The sequence below is a fragment of the Mauremys mutica genome, chromosome 4, assembly GCF_020497125.1.
Source record: "Mauremys mutica isolate MM-2020 ecotype Southern chromosome 4, ASM2049712v1, whole genome shotgun sequence".
Lineage (NCBI taxonomy): Eukaryota > Metazoa > Chordata > Testudines > Geoemydidae > Mauremys > Mauremys mutica.
In genome coordinates, this window is record NC_059075.1 from 12674281 (window position 1) to 12696772 (window position 22492).

The following is a 22492-nucleotide window of genomic DNA, read 5'->3' on the forward strand; positions in this document are numbered from 1 at the left end:
CCCATCAGCTTAGATTGGGGCCCTGCTCTCTCTCCTTAGCTCGGCCCCTCTCCTTCTGACTCAGACAAATTCAGCTCACACGGAGGACGGGACCCCCTGGCCTCCTGACTCCTTGATTAGCCTGCCCGCCCTGTCAATCGGGCTGGCCTGGAGCACTGGCCTCTCCACATTGTTCCTGGAGACTGTCAGTCTCAGGCTCCTGATTTCCCATCGACCCCTCCCTTTTTAGTGCTGGGAGCTAGCAACCAAACACCCCCACTGAATGTTAGTAAGGGGGCAACAGTCCCCTTACACATGGGAGGCATGGCTATGAAAATTGGATTCTGTCAGCTGTGTTGGGGCATCGGGTTGGTAAGGAGATTTTTTAATTGTTCTTTGCTACCACTCCAGCCAGCAGAGATCCCTCAGTGGAGAAACCACTCTACCGGTCGCCTGGAGAACTCCTGCTGCCTCACACGGTTGTTTTTTAGGATGGATTTGATTCCTGCTTTCTGGGCTTTGGGCAGATGGGTCCCTTCAGTAGAAGCGGCTTTAATAGTGGAATCTGGATTGCATTTGTTTAATATTTCAGGGCTGTTTCAAAAAGCCTGAGGCGAAGCCTTGTTCTAGTTTTGATTTTGAGTGAGATTTGCAGTCAGAAGGAAATATTGCAAGGCTCCAAAGGCTATTTTTCGTGATCCACTTGATTCCTGAACAGTGGTAGGACAGATGGGTCTGTTACCCAACTGCAAGGTAGGGGTTAGGTCCTCCCATCTCCCAGGGGCTTTATGAGGATAGAATCCATTAATGACTGTGAGGGGATGAGGGAAGTATAACTTACCTGGATAGAAACAGGGAAGAGAGGTCATTTCCTGATGATAAAGATACTGTGGGACTAGCAACACACAGCCACAAGAGGGTGCAAGGGGGGGAGGATGAAATACGGAGAGGTAGCTCAAAGAAGCCACAGTACAGCCCTACAGTGGCTTATGAGAACTACATTTTTCTGAGATTGGTTGTAATTCCCTTTGAAAAATTCTTATTAAGCCCACAGCAATCTTTTGATTACATAGCATCCTGAGCAGGCCAGGATTTGGGGGCAACCAATGAGAAGCAGAGAGGAATAAACATTCAGTGGTGGCATCTAAATAAACATGATGGAGGAAGGATGGTCTATTGGTTAAAGTGCCCACCTAGGACTCAGGAGACCCAGGTTCAATGCTCTGCTCTGTTACAGGCTTCTTGAGTGACTTCTAGCAAGTCACTTAATCTCTTTGTGCATCAGTTCCCCATCTGTAAAACAGAGCTAAAATCCATGATATTAATAAGTATATAGCATGATTAACCCAGCCACATTGCCAATGTTCCACATAGGAAAGACTTGGAAAATAGAGCGGAGAGATGTGGAGAAAGTAATTCTATATGTTAAAAAAAACCCTAGTAAACATACCATATCTGAGGTACCTTTTTTATGTCATCCAAGGTTCTGAGGGTCGTTCTTTCTCTAATACATAGCACAGACTTCCCATTAGAAATGCAAAATGTTTTTTTTAACTTCAGTCATACTTGGGGGCTAAATAGTGATTTAATTTATTGGGTGGGGGGATGTTTGAGGAGAGAGACAAACTCCATTTGTAGCCTAGTCTACCCACAGTTTTTGAACCAGTATCATTACTTGGGTTAGGGGTGTGATTTATTTATTTATTTATTTTAACTGAAGTGGTCACGTTGTACAAGCCCTAGTGTGGACACAGTAATACAGTACTAGTGTAAGGGTGCCTTGTACAGGTAGAGCTCATAACCCATACAACTGCATCCGCACTGGGTGGGGGTTCCTACTGCTTTAACTTGACTGCTATTGTTAAAGTGGCACAACTTGTACGGAACAAGCCTGTTCTTAGGGTATGGCTGCACTACAGAGGCTATGCCGGCATAACTATGTTGCTTTAGTAATGTTGTCATAACCCCATCATGCAGATGCAGCCTCACCAACAGAAGGGGTTTTTCGATCAGAGTAGGGACGCCGCCTCCCCCATACGATGGTAGCTAGGTTGACGGAAGCATTCTCCCGTTGCATAGCTGTGTCTACACTGGGTGTTTTGGTCAGCATTGCTACATCAGTCAGGGTGTGGGGGGCGTATTGTACACACCTGATAAAATTTAGGTCAACATTGAAGTGTTGACCAGGCCTTACTGAAGACAAAAACCCAGTTCAAGACTCCGAAAAGCTTGATATTCCTGAGGCCTTGCCCATCCCCTGTACTCAGGGGATGTGTTGCTTAAATGAACAAAAACTACCCAAAGTTTTGCTTCTGTTGACGGGTGCTTTGAACCCATGAAGTTCAACTAGTTGTGAAATTCCCTGAAATGGGCTTTCCTGACCCCGGGCTTTGGCTGTGTTGTGTGATTTGAAGGGTTTTTTCTTTTAAACCAGCAGAGTCAACGCTGATTCTACAGAGTGGGCCGAACTCTGCTGTCAATCACAGCCTGTGGGCTGAGCTGTACATGTCAAACTCCATGTTCCCCCTTCAACCCCAGTGGAACTCCCATGACCTCACGGAGGTGTTTGCACAAAGAACAAGGGTGAAAAGTCTTTGTGCTGTAAGTAAACTCTCAATATTTCACTGTCCCATTCAGCATCACTTTTTATACCTCTGCTGTTTCTGCCCTTTGTATCTCTTTCCTCCCCATCCTCATTTCTCTCTCTTCTCTGTTTGCCTTAATGCTCAGGGAGGAAAAGAGCAGTTTCTTCCTTGCAGCTATTCCCACCCACAGGGGTGGCTCTAGCAATTTCGCCGCCCCAAGCACGGCGGCACGCCGCGGGGGGCGCTCTGGCGGTCGCCGGTCCCATGGCTCCGGTGGAGCATCTGCAGGCACGCCTGCGGGAGGTCCTCCGGAGCCGCGGGACCAGCGGACCCTCCGCAGGCACGCCTGCGGGAGGTCCACTGGAGCTGCCTGCCGCCCTCCCAGTGACAGGCAGAGCGCCCCCCACGGCATGCCGCCCCAAGCACGCGCTTGGCGTGCTGGGGCCTGGAGCCGGCCCTGCCCACCCATCCATCTTCCAGAAGCTTGACTCTTCCCCAAAAACGCACAGCAATTAAAAAGCTAATGTTGACATCATAACTGTCTTTATTAGCTCAACAAATAATGAAATGCATCGATTATAAAGCCAAAAGAGACCTTGTGATCATATAGTCTGACCTCCTGTATAACATAGCTTGTAGGACTCCCCTGAATTAGTTCCTATTTGAACTAGAGCATCTTTTTAGAAAAAACAAACAAACTTCCAAACCTAAAATTGCCAATGATGAAGAATCTACCACAAACCTTGGTGAGTTGTTCCAGTGGTTGACTACCATCACTGTTAAAAACTTGTACCCTATTTTTTCTTCTTCTTTTATGACGCTTTTCCTGGGGAGGCTCACGGAGGCAGCATGGAGAGTAGGGAGGACTAGACCTCCTTTTCCTCTGCAACAGGTTTCAGCTCCTCCTTGGGGATTCCCCAGTGTTCCCAGGCCAGCCAGGAGATATAATCCCTCCAGTGTGTCCTAGGTTGGCCTCAGGGCCTCCGCCCAGTGGGACATGCCTGGTATAGTTCCAATGGAAGCCTCCCGAGGGCATCCTTATCAGATGCCCGAACCACCTCAACTGGTTCCTCTTGACCTGGAGGATCACCTTTTTGGGCTGGGCCCAGCCAAGTTACATGGGTTGCCTGAACACCAGACGCTCGCCTGACACCTCCCCCAGGGGTAGATCCCAGTATTCCTAGTCCAGGCAAGGTTTGCCTGGTCATTTTTGGGCTTTCATGAGGGTCTTGAGGTGGATCATTTTTAGTCTGGAACCTCCCCCAACCTATTTGCCTTGGGTGCCCATACCAGGGGCACTAGGATCTGGCGGCATAGCCCTGGGGTTCATCGGAACATGCAAGCCCCTCTACCACAACATGGTAACACTCCTCAGAAGGGCCTTGCCCCCTATTTCTAGTCTGAATGTGTCTAGCTTCAAATTTAAGCCATTGGATCTTGTTATTCCTTTGTCTGCTAGATTGAAGAGCCCTCCTGTTATCAAATTCCTGTGCCCTGTATCAATATTTATGGACTGTGATCACCATCCCTTAACAATTCTCTTTGTTAAGCTAAGCCGATAGACTCAAGGAGCTCAATCATTAAAGAATTGGAAGACAGGCCTTCTAATCAGTCTGGTGGCTCTTCTCAATGAGGGCAGGTTAGGGAGTCCAGACTCCATCAAGCCAGTGTTTTCACTGTTTGCTTGCAGGATTAAGAAGACAAGGCTGCATCCTATAGACTCAGATCAAATTTGGAAGGTTCTCCTGGCAACCAGAAGGGGCGGAAATGCCAATGTTTTGAAATTGAAGTTTAGGTTCTGCAGAACCTAAACAACTCAGGTAGGCCCATGCATACATCCAGCATGCATGGTGCTTGACAACGCCTCCGTTTCAAACAGCAGCGTTTCCTCATGAAAAGCCGCCCACTTCCTTTTACAGCAAGAAACTGAATCAAATCAGTGGTGGTGTACTCAGTAAGCCAGAATTGCAAAGCCTTCCTAAACCAAAGGGCCGAGTGGAACTGCACCCAGCTTTGTGTGAGACAGGTAGAATAACCCATTTTCAAACAGCACCAACACCTTTTCTAATCCTGCTCATATAACGTTCTCTTACCCCAGTGATTTGCTCCTTATGTGACTTTTGATCTTGTCACTCATTTTTTAAAGCCAGACAGCTTATTATGGCATTTTGGTTCATACCTGGAAGCCACTGAAATCAAGCCATTTGTGATCTTTATCCAAAGGCACTACATCAGCTAGCAGTGATTCAAAGAAACCAGAGAATGTTTGACACTTGGGACAGGCAGAATTTTGCAAACAGTGTGTTGGGGGAGGGAACCATGATGTAAATCATGTCATCATGGGTCTGCTGCAGATAAAACAGCTAGGAGAGCAATTTTATCACCACTGTTACCCTTGGTTTGTAACACTTTTGAGCTAGAGTGTAGGGAAAGTCACATCTCAGTGTGGGATGCAAGAAAAATGATATTTCCACCGGACTTTCTCCTTTCAGTCTAGTTCTTAAAATACTGGACCAGTGTAATCTGCAATAAACAACTCTGATCCCAGTGGGTTATTATAGTATGCTGTTATAAGGAAAAAATAGTTTCCACTTGTTTTGCATCTCCAAGATGTGCTGCTAGAGACACTGTCTTCTGTGCATCTCCAGAACCCAGTAATGATGGTTCTTCTGCAGAAACAAATCCAGCGGGCTGATATCTTTTCCGGTTTTCCTCATTGTCTTTACCTGCCTTTCCCCTTTTGTGAAGATTCTGGGCAATTTTTTTTTCAGTGTCTTCCAATAACGTTGTCAATAAATTAAACAGAAAAGCAATCCAGACCAGGCCAAAGATAATCCAAATGGCCACCAAAAATCGGTAATAGGAAGGATAATTCCTGTCAGGCTGTTTATCTGATTACAAGGAGAAAAAATAGAGGAGAATCAATTAAGAAATTGAATTCAATTTGCCTGAGTACAATTGGTTGAGCTAGTGTGTTGGTCAGAATATTCCATGTTGAATACTTTGAAAAGGACATTAACATGTAGTGTGTTGCTTCATCTTTCTAAAGGGAATGCAACTATGCTACATTTTCCACTGGAGAAATGCTTTATTCAGTTGGGGTGTGGGAGCTAACACAGGCAAACCCAATAATTTGTAGTGATATACAATGTTGTAACCATATTATATTAGTATTAAGATGCTCCAGGATATGTTTTAGTAGCAAGCACAAGGACAGAGTACCATGGAGGAGTGTAGCTGAAATGTACCATGTCTATCAGCTTATACCATCTTCATAGACTTACCTAGCAAAGGGTGATTGTGACCTAATAAATAGCTGTCACAAATAGCAGATGACCTTGCATGTATAGGAGAAACCTACAATTCATATGTTACTTCCTACAGAATGCAGGACCTACTCCATTAAAAAAGAATGAATGCATTGAAAGTAACTGATGAAAACTCTCTGCCACGTACCAAAAACTGAAGGCACAACTTTCCGCACTTGAAACCACTGGACTGATGTGTATTTCATGCAGTCCAAACCTTTTAACGTCAATGGGAGTTCTCCACCTGCTGTTCTACACAGGTCATTTAGTTTGGCTACTCAGACATAAGCGATCCTCCAACAAGGGAAGCTTTGTTCCCACTCTATTTAGTCACATGTAGCCTTAATAGTACAATGCAGCCAAGACGGCTCACTGAAATGTAAACTTCTGCTTGGCTAACGCATAAGGTCGAAACATCAGCATGGAATCTTCAGAATAACAGGCCTCGACGCTAAGTGTCACTGCACTGTGTGCAGTTTACATTGTGTGAATCCAAAACCTTGGCACACAAAACTCTGCTGTTTTGCTACATTTTTGTAGCAAAATTAAAGGGAGTGAATTTGGGTCGGGGTTTGGGTATCTGTGACACTCTGCACCCCATATTCACCATAGCGATATGATTATTATATAACTATGATGCATCTTGTACAAGATATGTCATGTGAGGTGTCTATAGGAAAGTTATGGTTTGCTGAATAGGATTATCCTATTTGTATGAATGTATCATTTTTGTTTCTGGAGTTATCAATATTGACTATGTATTTGTATTTCCAATGTGCTTGTACCTGGGTAACCCACACAAAGCTTTACATACAGTCTGCCAGCACACTGTGAATGGCCTATCCAAGTTGAATGCCCATCAACAAAGACAAGGGGGAAAGCTTATCTTGCCTGATGAACTGTCCTGGAGACGCTTCAGTCAACCTATGGATAATAGCTACCATCACTCACCGAAGCCTGCAAGGGCATTTGACCAGATCACGTGATACTGAACTCCACTTTGGTACCTGTATTTTTTCACAAACTGGACTGGGAACTTGGCTTGGAACAAAGGGGTTCCCGCCATATGGAAGAAGCTATAAAAGGGGGATGTGACATCACCAATTTGCTTCACTTTCTACACAAGAGAACACTTGGAAACAGCTGAGGAAAAAGACTGAGCTGGGGGAAGTGCTGGTCCCAGGCAGGAAAGAAGGAAGTCTGTCTGTGTATGAGGACTGTGGACTGTTTATACTATCTAACAGGGTGAGACACTGCTTAATTCAAATCCTATCTAGTATATTAGGCTTAGGTTGAGTTTTTATTTATTTGCTAGGTAATCTACTTTGATCTGTTTGCTATCACTTATAACACTGGTCTACAATTTTTGAGAAGTCGTCTGCTTCAGAGATAAAATGTGCTATTTATTATGTATTTTGATGTGCTGAATTCAAATATGACAATTAAAACAACTGATTGGCTACTGTTTCTAAGGTATTTAAGTTTTTACATTTTATGTCTATGTATATTGTGTAGATATTAGAGTTTTAATCATAAATTGTAAACCTAGGTCTTTTCATGTGTTTATGGTTGCTTTACATGATAATATTTCACCTGTCCTGTTTATGTAACACTTTAAAAATCAGCAAAAGGGTTATATAAATAAAATTTATTATGAAACAAAAGGCAAAAAACTTTTATGTACATAGTTTAGTCCTATTCAGTGTCTACTCGGCGCTTCTTGGCTTGTCTCTTGTATTCATTAAATGGAGCATCTCTTGTCACTGTCCAGCAATAGTCTGCAAGCATTGATGGGCTCCATTTGCCCTGATAGCGTTTCTCCATTGTTGCAATGTCCTGGTGAAATCGCTCGCCGCGCTCGTCGCTCACTGCTCCACAGTTCGGTGGAAAAAAATCTAGATGAGAATGCAAAAAAATGTATCTTTAGTGACATGTTGCAACCAAGGCTTTTGTATGCCTTGAGGAGGTTTTCCACCAACAACCTGTAGTTGTCTGCCTTGTTGTTTCCGAAAAAATTTATTGCCACTAACTGGAAGGCTTTCCATGCCGTCTTTTCCTTGCCACGCAGTGCATGGTCAAATGCATCATCTCGAAGAAGTTCACAAATCTGAGGACCAACAAAGACACCTTCCTTTATCTTAGCTTCACTTAACCTTGGAAATTTTCCACGGAGGTACTTGAAAGCTGCTTGTGTTTTGTCAATGGCCTTGACAAAGTTCTTCATCAGACCCAGCTTGATGTGTAAGGGTGGTAACAAAATCTTCCTTGATTCAACAAGTGGTGGATGCTGAACACTTTTCCTCACAGGCTCCAATGACTGTCGGAGTGGCCAATCTTTCTTGATGTAGTGGGAATCTCTTGCATGACTATCCCATTCGCAGAGAAAACAGCAGTACTTTGTGTATCCAGTCTGCAGACCAAGCAAGAGAGCAACAACTTTCAAATCGCCACAAAGCTGCCACTGATGTTGGTCATAGTTTATGCACCTCAAAAGTTGTTTCATGTTGTCATAGGTTTCCTTCATATGGACTGCATGACCAACTGGAATTGATGGCAAAACATTGCCATTATGCAGTAAAACAGCTTTAAGACTCGTCTTCGATGAATCAATGAACAGTCTCCACTCATCTGGATCGTGAACGATGTTGAGGGCTGCCATCACACCATCAATGTTGTTGCAGGCTACAAGATCACCTTCCATGAAGAAGAATGGGACAAGATCCTTTTGACGGTCACGGAACATGGAAACCCTAACATCACCTGCCAGGAGATTCCACTGCTGTAGTCTGGAGCCCAACAGCTCTGCCTTACTCTTGGGTAGTTCCAAATCCCTGACAAGGTCATTCAGTTCACCTTGTGTTATGAGGTGTAGTTCAGAGGAGGAGGATGGGAGAAAATGTGGGTCCTGTGACATTGATGGTTCAGGACCAGAAGTTTCATCCTCTTCCTCGTCTGACTCAAGTGAGAATGATTCTGGTGCATCAGGAACCGGCAGTCCTTCTCCGTGGGGTACTGGGCGTATAGCCGATGGAATGTTTGGATAATGCACAGTCCACTTTTTCTTCTTTGACACACCTTTCCCAACTGAAGGCACCATGCAGAAGTAACAATTGCTGGTATGATCTGTTGGCTCTCTCTACAACATTGGCACTGCAAAAGGCATAGATTTCCTTTTCCTGTTCAACCACTGGCGAAGATTTGTTGCACAAGTGTTGCAGCATATGTGTGGGGCCCACCTCTTGTCCTGATCTCCAATTTTGCAGCCAAAATAAAGGTGATAGGCTTTCTTAACCATAGTGGTTATACTGCGTTTTTGTGATGCAAAAGTCACTTCACCACAAACATAGCAGAAGTTATCTGCACTGTTCACACAAGTACGAGGCATCTCTGCTCACTTTGGCTAAACAGAAATGTGTCCCTTTGCAAAATCAAACACTGACAAATAAGAGAGCACGACACTGTATGATTTCTAGAGCTGATATAGGGCAATTTGTTCAGCAGAGTGATGTAAGCTTCGTTATGATTGCATTATCCATGACTTCTAGGAATAACATGATGCAATTCATATCATGTATGATGCAATACCAGCTCCAGATTGCATCATTCATTGTTTTTCCTAAAAAGCAAGTACTGTCCAAACCCAGTCATAGATTTATTCATAGATCCAGTCAAAGATGTATTTTAGTCATTTCTGGTTTAAATTGAGATCCCTTCCCTTTATAACTCACTTATCCTCTGCTATTCCCAAGTCAAGGGTCGTATATACTGACCCAATAGCATATCTTGAAAACTAGAGCCAATCAACAATTTTAAGCATCATTTTCGTTCTCAGTGACCCAGAATTAGTAAAGTTGGACTACATTTATTTCAGAAGCATTTTGGCTGTAGAGCAGTGTAATCACTTAAAATCTATCTTTCTGTAGTTAATAAATCTGTTTTATAATTTACCTAAAACAGTGTGGTTTGAGTGACATGCTTGGGGAGAAAGCTCAGCTCAGGAATGAGAGTTGGTGCACGTCCACTTTCCTTTGTAGAAGTGGCAGACTGGGTAATAAATCCATACTGGTCAGACTTCTGACCAGGGCAGGATGGTACAGCTCCCGGGTCCTAGGCTGGGGAGCTGGGGGTATTTTGGCTGAAGCCTCTCTCTTGTTGGTTCATGAATGGCTCTGGGAGCATTCATGCAATCTAGCTGGGTGTCGGGCTCCACATGCTGTTGTGCTGGGTGATGACAGTGCCTAGAGGGGTTTGCTGCTTGTCACTACTCAGGCATTGTGAGAGGCAGCCCAGGCTGGAGAGTTCAGAGGGCAAAATGGTACCCCAGTTCCAGGTTGCACCCTGGAGGGCTTTGCAGCTTGTCAAAATGTGAGAGGGAACCCAGACTGGTATGACAGATGGTTCAGCAGTACCCCAGTTCCAGGTTGCACCCTGGGAGGCCCATCGCAGTATCTATTTATCTTTTCTCTGGAACAAATATGGCCTCGCAGACATGTGACAAAGAAAGCAGGAGAAACGTGCAAAAGTCTGCTTTTCTGTTCCTGTCCCAGGCCCTAAGTAGCTTTTCAGTTATGGCCCTGATGTCTGCCTGAAAACGTTGTTTAGAAGGGAAGTGTAGCTCTGAGTCTTGGGATTTACATTGAGGAGCATTTTTCATGGATAATCCCATGTGGGTGGAATGAAGAGAGTTAGAGTAGCCCCTGGAGTGGAGGCCTGTATGGGTGTGGAGAATCCCTAACCATTATGAAACTGGGGAGGGGCAGGATGAAGGGAACCTGGGCAGGATTCTCCATCAGCTGGAAACCATAGAGCTCTGTGGAGGTTTCTTCTGCCCAAACCCACAGAGATGTTGTAATGGAAGAGGAATGGGCCAGGGAGGTATATTCATGGGGCCACAGATCTAACAGCCATTTCCCTTGCTTTCTGGATGTAGAGAAGTTGGCATAGGAGCTGTAAGAGCAGCTGTAAGGCTGGGAAAACTCTCTTTCCTCAGTGGGCCCAGTAACTCAGCCAGGGACAGGACTTGGTCTGTGGACTGTATTAACAAAACAAATTGGAATCACTGCTCCAAGGCAGGTGGGTAACTCAAGAGGTATGAAATCCCCTTATGTGGGAAGCCAGCATAAGACCTACGCTCCACTTTATTGCTCAACATTTGGCTTAGGTGGTGCTTTGGCCTAACTGTGGCCCTCTGCGTAGGGGGAATTTTATATAGGTGATACTTCTAGGGGAAGATTTTAAATGAACAACGGTGATCCAAACTCATGCACTAGGCAACTTATTTATGGCCTATCTCCCCTCACAGAGAAGGCATTATCTTGCTGCTGTGATATAACAGTTGCATAATCCTTTTTACCCAGTAAGATTGCTGCATGCAAATGAGCTCGAGCAAATTATTTTCCAATTGGCTATTTCACATCTGGCCATGTACAGAAGTGTGAATCTGTTCATTGTCTCAAAATACCGCCAAGCACGCTGTCATCAGGACAGCCCGTTCTTGTTTCATGGGGGAAAGCACTGTCATATGAAGAAGGTATGCGATGCTAGACTGACCATAGTTTTGCTACTGTTGTTTAGCACCGATGTAAAAGATTTCAACAGCAGCCGGCTAGCCCAGCCTATGATGGTGAAAATCCAGGGCCATGAATTAAGCACGATTATTGTTATTTAATGTGTTTACAAAGAATCACATCAACAGAGGAGGAAAATGCTGTTCGGATATTGTTAGAGTTGCCAACTTTCTAATTGCACACATTCAAATACCCCTGCCAAGCCCTTTCTCCGAGGCCCCACCCCCACTCACTGCATCCCCCCTCCCTCCGTTGCTCGCTCTCCCCCACCCTCACTCACTTTCACCGGGCTGGGGCAGGGGGTTGGGGTGCGGGGGTGTGTGTGAGGGCTCCGGATGGGGATGAAGGGTTTGGGGGGGGGGAGGGGGCACTGGGCTGGGGCAGGGGATTGGGGTGGGGGAGGGCATGAGGGCTCCAGCTGGGGATGCCGTCTCTGGGTGGGGCCAGGAATGAGGGGTTCAGGGTGTGGGAGAGGGCTCCAGGCTGGGGCAGGAGGTTGGAGTGCGGGGCGGGCGGGGGGGTGAGGGCTCTGGCTGGAGGTGTGGGCTCTGGGGTGGGGCCAGGAATGAGGGGTTTGGGTTATAGGAGGGGGCTCTGGGCTGGGGCAGGGGGTGTGTTAGCAAGCAGGCTGGCTAACCTAGTGAGGAGGGCTTTAAACTAGGTTCACCGGGGGAAGGAGACCAAAGCCCCGAGGTAAGTGGGGATGTGGGATACCGGGAGGAAGCACAAGCAGGAGATTACAAGAGGGGAGGACTCCTGTCTCAGACCAAGAAAGCGGGACAATCAGCGGGTTATCTTAAATGCCTATACACTAATGCAAGAAGCCTGGGGAACAAGCAGGGAGAACTAGAAGTCCTGGCACAGTCAGGGAATTATGATGTAATTGGAATAACAGAGACTTGGTGGGATAACTCACATGATTGGAGTACTGTCATGGATGGATATAAACTGTTCAGGAAGGACAGGCAGGGCAGAAAAGGTGGGGGAGTTGCGTTGTACGTAAGAGAGCAGTATGACTGCTCAGAGCTCCAGTATGAAACTGCAGAAAAACCTGAGTGTCTCTGGATTAAATTTAGAAGTATGAACAACAAGGGTAATGTCGTGGTGGGAGTCTGCTACAGACCACCGGACCAGGGGGATGAGGTGGACAAGGCTTTCTTCCAGCAACTAACAGAAGTTGCTAGATCACAGGCCCTGGTTCTCATGGGTGACTTTAATCACCCCGATATCTGCTGGGAGAGCAATACAGCACTGCACAGACAATCCAGGAAGTTTCTGGAAAGTGTAGGGGACAATTTCCTGGTGCAAGTGCTGGAGGAACCAACTAGGGGAAAAGCTCTTCTTGACCTGCTGCTCACAAACAGGGAAGAAATAGTAGAGGAAGCAATAGTGGATGGGAACCTGGGGGGCAGTGACCATGAGATGGTCGAGTTCAGGATCCTGACACAAGGAAAAAGGGAAAGCAGTAGAACAGAGACCCTGGACTTCAGAAAAGCAGACTTTGACTCCCTCAGGGAACTGATGGGCAAGGTCCCCTGGGAGAATAACATGACGGGGAAAGGAGTCGAGGAAAGCTGGCTGTATTTCAAAGAAACCTTATTGAGGTTGCAGGAACAAACCATCCCGATGTGTAGGAAGAGAAGTAAATATGGCAGGCGACCAGCTTGGCTTAACAGTGAAATCCTTGCTCGTCTTAAACACAAAAGAACAGCTTACAAGAAGTGGAAGATTGGACAAATAACCAGGGAGGAGTATAAAAGTATTGTTCAGGCATGCAGGTGTGAAATCAGGAAGGCCAAATCACACTTGGAGTTGCAGCTAGCCGGAGATGTTAGGAGTAACAAGAAGGGTTTCTTCAGGTATGTTAGCAACAGGAAGAAAGTCAAGGAAAGTGTGGGCCCCTTGCTGAATGAGGGAGGGAACCTAGTGACAGAGGATGTGGAGAAAGCTAGTGTACTCAATGCTTTTTTTGCCTCTGTCTTCACAGACAAGGTCAGCTCCCAGACAGCTGCACTGTGCAGCACGGTATGGGGAGGAGGTGACCAGCTCTCTGTGGAGAAAGAAGTAGTTCGGGGCTATTTAGGAAAGCTGGACGAGCACAAGTCCATGGGGCCGGATGCGCTGCATCCGAGGGTGCTAAAGGAGTTGGCCGATGAGATTGCAGAGCCATTGGCCATTATCTTTGAAAAATCATGGCGATCGGGGGAGGTCCCGGATGACTGGAAAAAAGCTAATGTAGTGCCCATCTTTAAAAAAGGGAAGAAGGAAGATCCAGGGAACTACAGGCCAGTCAGTCTCACCTCAGTCCCTGGAAAAATCATGGAACAGGTCCTCAAGGAATCAATCCTGAACCACTTAAAGGAGGGGAAAGTGATCAGGAACAGTCAGCATGGATTCACCAAGGGCAAGTCATGCCTGACTAACCTAATTGCCTTCTATGACGAGATAACCGGCTCTGTGGATGAGGGGAAAGCAGTGGATGTACTATTTCTGGATTTTAGCAAAGCTTTTGATACAGTCTCCCACAGTATTCTTGCCAGCAAGTTAAAGAAGTCTGGGCTGGATGAATGGACGGTAAGGTGGATAGAAAACTGGCTAGATGGTCGGGCTCAATGGGTAGTGATCAATGGTTCCATGTCTAGATGGCAGCCGGTATCAAGTGGAGTGCCCCAAGGGTCGGTGCTGGGGCCGGTTTTGTTCAATATCTTCATTAACGATCTGGAGGATGGTGTGGACTGCACCCTTAGCAAGTTTGCAGATGACACTAAACTGGGAGGAGTGGTTGATACGCTGGAGGGTAGGGATAGGATACAGAGGGACCTAGACAAATTAGAGGATTGGGCCAAAAGAAATATGATGAGGTTCAACAAGGACAAGTGCAGAGTCCTGCACTTAGGACGGAAGAATCCCATGCACTGCTACAGACTGTTGTCAGAGCGGTACCGGTATGGTGCTCTGCTTTCTCCTTGTTGATATCACTCGGCTGCGTGCGTGAGTTCCCTCTGTGTGCTGCCCCAGCTCTGCAGATAGCTGACACAGCAGACCCGACGAGAATCCCCAATAACCACAGCGTCCAGTAAGATGCAAAGTCACATCGGCTAGGTTTATTGCGACCTCGGACACAATTGCAGTTCCCTGTAGGTTTCTTAGCCTAACTCAGGGCATACTACGAGAAAGTGCCTCTTGGCAAGGACCCGGCTTAGTGGCGGGACTTTCCACTCCCCCTACGGCCGGACAAAGGCACCTCCCCAGGGATGCATTCTTATACACAGATACAAACAAGTTACACATCACACCTGACGTATTGAGGTGCAACCTCTCTACGTAGCAAGTTACAACCCCTCTACGTATTAAGGTACCGCCTTCTACCTTGTACATGTTGGTTCGATCAAAACAACTCTATCCATCATTTTACCCTTTTGCCCCTGTCATTGGGATGGGTCGGCCTGTCCTCCTGTTATCTATGGAATGTTTCAGTATAGTGTGTTCTAGTGCTGTGTTTATGCTACGTGAATATATGTTTATGCAGCATCAGCCCTTTTCGTGCCAGCTTCTGTGAGCAGGGCCTACCTCTGGCTCACAGCTTAACTTTGCTTTATGTTAGCAAAGTCTTGACCATTACTTTAGTTCAGGCCTCAGGCCTCATACTGGGCCTTTATCAGGGCCTGCACTTACTACACAGACTAGGGACCGAATGGCTGGGTAGCAGTTCTGCAGAAAAGGACCTAGGGGTTACGGTGGACGAAAAGCTGAATATGAGTCAACAGTGTGCCCTTGTTGCCAAGAAGGCTAATGGCATTTTGGGTTGTATAAGTAGGGGCATTTCCAGCAGATCAAGGGATGTGATCATCCCCCTCTACTCAGCACTGGTGAGGCCTCATTTGGAGTACTGTGTCCAGTTTTGGGCCCCACACTACAAGAAGGATGTGGATAAATTGGAGAGAGTCCAGCGGAGGGCAACAAAAATGATTAGGGGGCTGGAGCACATGACTTATGAGGAGAGGCTGAGGGAACTGGGATTGTTTAGTCTGCAGAAGAGAAGAATGAGGGGGGATTTGATAGCTGCTTTCAACTACCTGAAAGGGGGTTCCAAAGAGGATGGATCTAGACTGTTCTCAGTGGTAGAAGATGACAGAACAAGGAGTAATGGTCTCAAGTTGCAGAGGGGGAGGTTTAGGTTGGATATTAGGAAAAACTTTTTCACTAGTAGGGTGGTGAAGAACTGGAATGGGTTACCTAGGGAGGCAGTGGAATCTCCTTCCTTAGAGGTTTTTAAGGTCAGGCTTGACAAAGCCCTGGCTGGGATGATTTAGTTGGGTTTGGTCCTGCTTTGAGCAGGGGGTTGGACTAGATGACCTCCTGAGGTCCCTTCCAACCCTGAGATTCTATGATTCTATGAGAGGTGCGAGCTCCGGGAGGGAGTTTGGGTGCGGGAGGGGTCTCCAGGCTGGGGCAGGGGGTTGGGGTTCAGGGTGGGGTGAGGACTTTGGGCTCAGGTAGGGGGTTGGAGTGTAGGGGGGTGAGGGCTTTGGCTGGGGGTGCGGGCTCTGGAGTGGAGCCAGAGATGAGGGGTTTGGGGTGCAGGAGGCGGCTCAGGGGTGGGGCAGGGGGTTGGGGTGGGAGGGTATTGGGTACAGGCTCTGGGAGGGAGTTTGGGTGTGGGAGGGGGCTCAGGGCTGGGTCAGGGAGTTGGGGTCCCAGTGGCGCTAACCGCAGCTTCCAGAAAGCAGCTGCCAGGTCCCTGCGGCCCCTAGGTGCATGGGCAGCCAGGGAGGCTCCGTGCGCTGCCCTCGCACCCACAGGCACTGCCCCCACAGCTCCCATTTGTCGTGGTTCCCAACCAATGGGAGCTGTGGAGCCAGCACTCAAGGCGGGGGCAGCGCATGGAGCTTCCCTGTGCCTCAGGGCTGCAGAGATCTGGCGGCTGCTTCGGGGAGCTACGCAGAGCCAGGGCAGGTAGGGAGCCTGCCTTAGCCCTGGGCCCTTGCTGTGCTGCCGACCGGACTTTTAACAGCCTAGTCAGCGGTGCCAACCGGAGCCACCAGGGTCCATTTTCCACCGGGCTTCCTGGTCGAAAACCAAACGCCTGGCAACCCTAGATGTTATTCTTCAGGCTGTAATTTGCTCCAGTTATTTTAAAGTACCCATTTAATTTGCACCAGGGGCAGATGTCACAGCCAGTTCTGTTGCTCCCTGGGTCTCTTAGCCCTTTATCTTGTGAGATGCAGAATATTCTCTATCTTACACTGACTTTGATGTTCCAATCAGAATTCTCTCTCTCTTCCTCTCCCTCTCTTTTGAGGGACGGGGGGAAATTAAGGGCTTGTGAAAGAAGCTGGATTCTCAGCCCCAGAGACAGGAGTTTATTTACTCACAAAAGAGGTAGAATATAGGCAATGTCAGTGCAAGTTTCCCCACACCATTCTGCCAACACACCTCAGCCCTGACCTAGAGGGAGTCCTCACAATGGGTGAGAAGGAAAGACAGTCACTCTCTATGCCCTTCCATTCTTGGCCTCTCTGTTGAATTTAAGCATGCCGGCAGAAGTGGTCTTTTTGTGCTGTGAATGGCCTGTCCACTGAAAACTGGAGCGAGACCTCCAAACTCACTGCACTTAAGCCACTGATCTTCTAGAACCAATGCAAATGCTGTTTCCTTGTAATTTCTCTGTAGAGAGGAAATTCTGGTTGCCAGCGTGTTACCAGGCCAGGCACTGTGGAGGAATCTGTTCACTTTGACAAAATACCAATAATTGATCATTTTTGCTGACTCTGGATTTCTCTTGTGCGGGGTTTCTCTAAATGGAGAGAGACTATTTTGGTGAGAAATACTTGAAGGTGTTTATAGAATGATTTTGCCTAGCTAAGCTGTGTTTTATAGGGTTTAACTTCAGGAGAACTTTTGAACTCCCACATGTGTGATGTCCAGGAGGGTCTAATGATGCATAGGGGATCACAGGAGTTAATTTCTATGGGGAGTCATGTTAGTGGAGGTATAGGTCTCCACCTCCAGGATAAGTTTTCTGCTCACTCTTCATCAAAGACTGAAGTTGTGAAGAACGTTGCTTAAAAATTAGGTATTTTAAAACAAGCCCTGATTATTTCTTTACTGAATAAAAAAACCCACAAGAGTCAGATACACCCGTAAGATTTTGTAGTTAGGACACCTCCAAGTCTCCTTTCTTGCTCCCCAACTTCCTGCCCCCCAAACCATTGCATCTTTTTGTTCTATGTATAAAGCACCACGTTTCATAGTGTCTAGGCATTTGGGTACCCTGAGCCGTTCTGGGCTGCCCCCAGGAAACTCGTCATTCCTCTGAGAATTACAAAAGCTGGAGCTGTGAAAGACCATAGAATGCAGCATCACTTGCTTGTGCTTTGCCCCGGATAGTTCAGTGATTTGAGCATTGGCCTGCTAAGCCCAGGATTGTGAGTTCAATAAGGGGGGCCACTTAGGGAATTGGGGTAAAAAATCTGTCTGGGGATTGGTCCTGCTTTGAGCAGGGGGTTGGACTAGATGACCTTCTGAGGTCCCTTCCAACCCTGATATTCTATGATTGTCACTACAGTGGTAATTCTATCACCTTTTAATTCAGAGAGAAGTACTATTCTCCTTACCTACTACGTAATCTCCAAAGCCAATAGTGCTCAGGGTGATAAATGCAAAATAAAATCCTTCACTGTAGGACCAGCCCTCCATCACCTGGAAGACAACTGACGGCAGACACAGGAACACTAGAATGCCCATCACCAGGAAGAAGAGAAGGGTCAGAAACTTGATCTTCTTCTGAAAAATAAACCAACAGCAATGGCAGTCCACTTGGATACATGAGGAAATCCTACACAACGTGAGTATTTTGGAGGAATAGCTGGACAGGAACTCCTCCCAGGCCTGCAGAAGTTAAAGGTTGACACAGCCACACAAAAAGGACTATATTTCCCATGAGGCAACATGGCCTCATTCCTTGGTGAGGAGAGGTCACCTACTATAGCCATCACGTAGCCACAATGAATCGTGGGAGATGACGTCCAGCCCCAGAGATGAATGAGAGCATGAAACACTTGAACTACAACTCCCATGAGGCACCTTGCTGACATTTCAGAATAAAAAAAAATAAATTTTCCATGGAAAATTTCCAGCCAGCCCAAATAACTGTCACTAAGGACCAGACCCTGGACTGTGCGGTGCTGGCTTTCCATTGGGGGAGCACCCAGAGGCTGGGGGAGTTTCTGGTGGTGGAGAGACAGCACAGCAGCTCCTGCACCATCCCTTTCCCTTGCAGTCAAGAATGCGTGGCCTGGCTGGGGCAAGGGTTTGGTATATACTAACATTTCTCTTTTATTTTTGTAGGTATGAAATTTACAAGTAGAAATTGGGTTAAAGGAAAGGAAACTGGACAACCGTGGTACCCAGGCTGGAGAGGGCTGGGTGAGCTGTGTACACCCCAGATCCCTTGTTGGTACAATCCTTCCATTCCATGCCTATGGCATTTTGGCAGGCCTGGAGAGGGAGGTTCACCTGTTTGAAGGATGAAAGGAAATGGCTTTAGCACTGATACCACTTTTTATGGGAGAACTCAGGTTACTCAGCAGCCCCAGAAGAATAACTCCCACCACCTCAAATGCAGCGGGGAGAGCATTAGGAGCTGCTAAAGACTCTGGGTATGTCTACACTGCAGCTGGGATCGAGCCTCCTTGTGGTAGCGGAACTTGCACTAACATGCTCAAATCACTGGGTGGGCACTGCTGCCCCGGCAAAGGCTCAGGCTGGCCACCTGAGCTCTGACTCGGGGTAGAGCAGGCTTTAGCCCGGGCGGCTAGCCTGAGCCTCCACTGGTGTCACAACCTCCATGACGCTCTTTTGAGTGTGCTAGTGTGAGCCCTGCTAGCATGAGCTTGTCTACCTGAGGGGGCGAGGGGTGGGGGACTTGTGCCCGGCTGCAATATAGACATATCCTCTGGGGCACAATCAGCCTTGAGAGCCCTTGCCTCCAACTCCAAGAGACCCATCCCCATCTTTCAACACATTGACTAGAATGACCCTCTTCTGGTGAGCTGTTGGAGAGTGCGCGGCTGGCTTTTGGTGTGACAGCAGGCAGTTTAGGCCATTAGGATACAGGAGGTAGCTTGTATCTTGGAACAAGCCATGCACCTTGCATCACCCCAGATATTCTGCTAAAATGTCTCATATTTTTGTAGGTGTGTGTAGCGGGGTGGTCACCCTGCTTTGGTCAGGAAGGGGTTAAAACAGCCCTGGGAAAGGGCTGCCCTGGGGAGCCAATCAGGAGCGGGTTTGAAGTGGCCAATCAGGGCTGGGCTGGGCCACTATAAGAAGGCCTCAGGGAGGAGCTGGGAGAGTCTAACTCCAGCCTTCGAGTGGGAAGGACCTAGGTGCCTGGGAGCACAGGGTACCTGAAGCAGAGCAGGGCTGGGGAAGGGCAAGAGGAGCTGGGGGGCTCCTGCCTGGCAACTCCCCAGTCCGAGGCCTTGGTAAAGGCCCAAGCAGGTACTGGGGCTACAGAGGTGCAGCCCGGGAATAGGCAGAGGCAGCTGGTCTGACCCCCTTGCCAATGATGAGTGGCCAGTACAGACTGCAGTTTGCCCCAGTGAGAGGGGGCTAGCTGACGACAGGCAGTAGCCACTGAAGCAAAGTGGGCTTAGAGGGTTGGGGGTTCCCCTGGGAGGGGAGACCCTTAGTGTGGGGGCGCTGTGGTGGGCAGAAGCCCAAGGTAAGGGGCACTGGGGTCCAGGAGGGACATGGGCCTGAGGCAGGAGAGACACTGGCCAGCAGGAGGCGCTCCGAGTGCTAGAAAGAGCTAATTCCCAGACTGACCAGCAGGAGGCGCTGTGCCGGTGAGTCAGCGACCTTGCTACAGTGTGAAAGATATTTTGCATATATGTCTATTTCCCCACAACTTTGTCTCATCTCTTCAGAGTATAAAATCTTGAGAGCAGGGACTCTCTCTTCATATGCATTTGTACAACGCCTACCACCGTTTGGGTGCATAAGTAACAGAGAGATATCTGGAAGAAAACCCAAAGCCAGCATACAAAGAATCGTTGAGAGAATGAAACTGATTACCTTTCTCATTCCCCTCTCATACAGACATCTCCCAAGCCTTTCACACGGCAGAAAAAGCATCTTACTGACCCGGTGCAGGAAAACGATAGTAAAAGGGATTCCAAATGAAGCAAAAAAAACACAGAAGATCTGGCCAGCAACCGTTTTAGGACACAGGGTGCCATAGCCTATTGAAAGACAAAAAGGCAACAGGGAGCATTCCAGTGAGGCTTCCCCTTAGAGCTTGGGCTTCTAATCAGGTTGCACATATAGACACATTCACACATGTCCCCATAGGTGCCGACTTCCCCTTCTTCCCGTGGGTGCTTGACCCCGCCCCCACTCCTCCCCTTCCATTAGGCCCCGCCCCTTCACCCCTCATTCCAACCCCTTCCCCAAAGTCCCCATTCCAACTCCTTCCCCCAAATCTCCACCCTGGACCCGCCTCTTCCCTCTCTTCTCCCCTGAGTGCGCCACGTTCCCGCGCCTCTCCCCCACTCCCGGAGCATGCTAACACCGCCAAACAGCTGTTTGGCAGCGTCCCAGCGGGAAACACTGGGAGGTAGGCAGAGGAGCGGGGACGCGGTGTGCTCAGTGGGAGAGGGGAGCTTGACTGCTGGTGGGTGCAGAGCACCCGCTAATTTTTCCCTGTGGGTGCTCCAGCCCAGAGCACCCACGGCGTCAGCACCTATGCGTGTTCCACTTCTTGCATTCGTGCCAACACAGCTTTAGCACATCACGAGCATTCCTAGTGCTCCGTAGTCAGACTCACGCTCTTTCCAATCAAAGCAGTGAGACTGATTAAATGACACATTCTGCATATTTTTAGGGTTCAGAGAGTGCTGTGTTTGGCTCCAGCCTGGCCTTCGTTTGAACTACATTAGAATCTGAAAGCAATGTACAAAAACACATTATCCACTGCTACAAGTATGCAAGTAGATACAACATGGAAAGAAAGAAACCAGAAGTTAGGGGCTCTGGAAGATGTCAAGGCTGGAGTTTGAGCTGTTTGCTGCTCAAGGATCAGATAAGCCCCATTCCTGAATCTTAACTCCCATCTAATGTCTTGTCCCTCAGCGATCAGCCGCACTGCACTAAGAAACCCACTGACAGCTTTGGAATATGTGGAGTTAGCATCACACATGGAAAAATCCTGGGCCTTCTCTTAATTTAGTGACTCTAAAATTTGCAATCCCACAACTTCCCGCTTATTTTAATGGCTCTGGGAATCCCAACTCTTTTACAGTTGTACATAATATGGTATCACCTTATAACAATGCCCTTCATCCCAAGGGATTGTGAACATGCCATGTATAGGTGTCACTTCACCCATCACTGAAATGCAGCCACCTCTTATATCCAATTGAAAACACAGAGATCAATTACATAGGCAGAAAGTGGAATTTGGCCAGGACTCCGGGGCTAATATCCCTCTGCAAAAGATCCTTAATGGTTATAAATGGCCAGGACTTCAACCTTAAGTTTCATTAGAAAGATGGGATATTCCAATATCACAGGCCTCCCCCCACCCCCGCCTTAGTGTAAGGCTGACAGACCCTTGTCTTTGGCAGGCAGGATTGAACCTGGGGCTTTTGGAGCTTAGTGCATGAGCCTTCACCACATGAGCTAAAAGCCAACTAGCTCTTAGCTAAGGCTGTAGAGCAGACTCATTTTATCTCTCTCTCTAAGTGGTCTCAGTGCCACTAGATGGGACAGAACACCACACCCAGGTGATGTGTGGGTTACAATAGCACCATACTAAAGAAATGGCTCAAGCAGGGCTGGCTCCAGGCACCAGCATTCCAAGCTGGTGCTTGGGGCGGCAATCTGCAAGGGGGGGGCAGTCCCTGTTGTTTTGCCCCCAAGCAGTGCACCAAATTGCCGCCACGGACAGCGGGGGGAGTCCGTGTGCCCTTAGGGCGGCAGGCGTGTTTCCACGATGGCGGCAATTCGGCAGCAGCTTCTATGTTTAGCTGTCCGCGGCGGCTTCAGC

General features: G+C 47.8%; 1 pseudogene; it reads right to left on the reverse strand.

Annotated features, from left to right (window-relative positions):
- Positions 1-3032: 3032 nt before the first annotated feature.
- LOC123369248 overlaps positions 3033-22492 on the reverse strand; it is a 29893-nt pseudogene continuing 10433 nt past the window's right edge.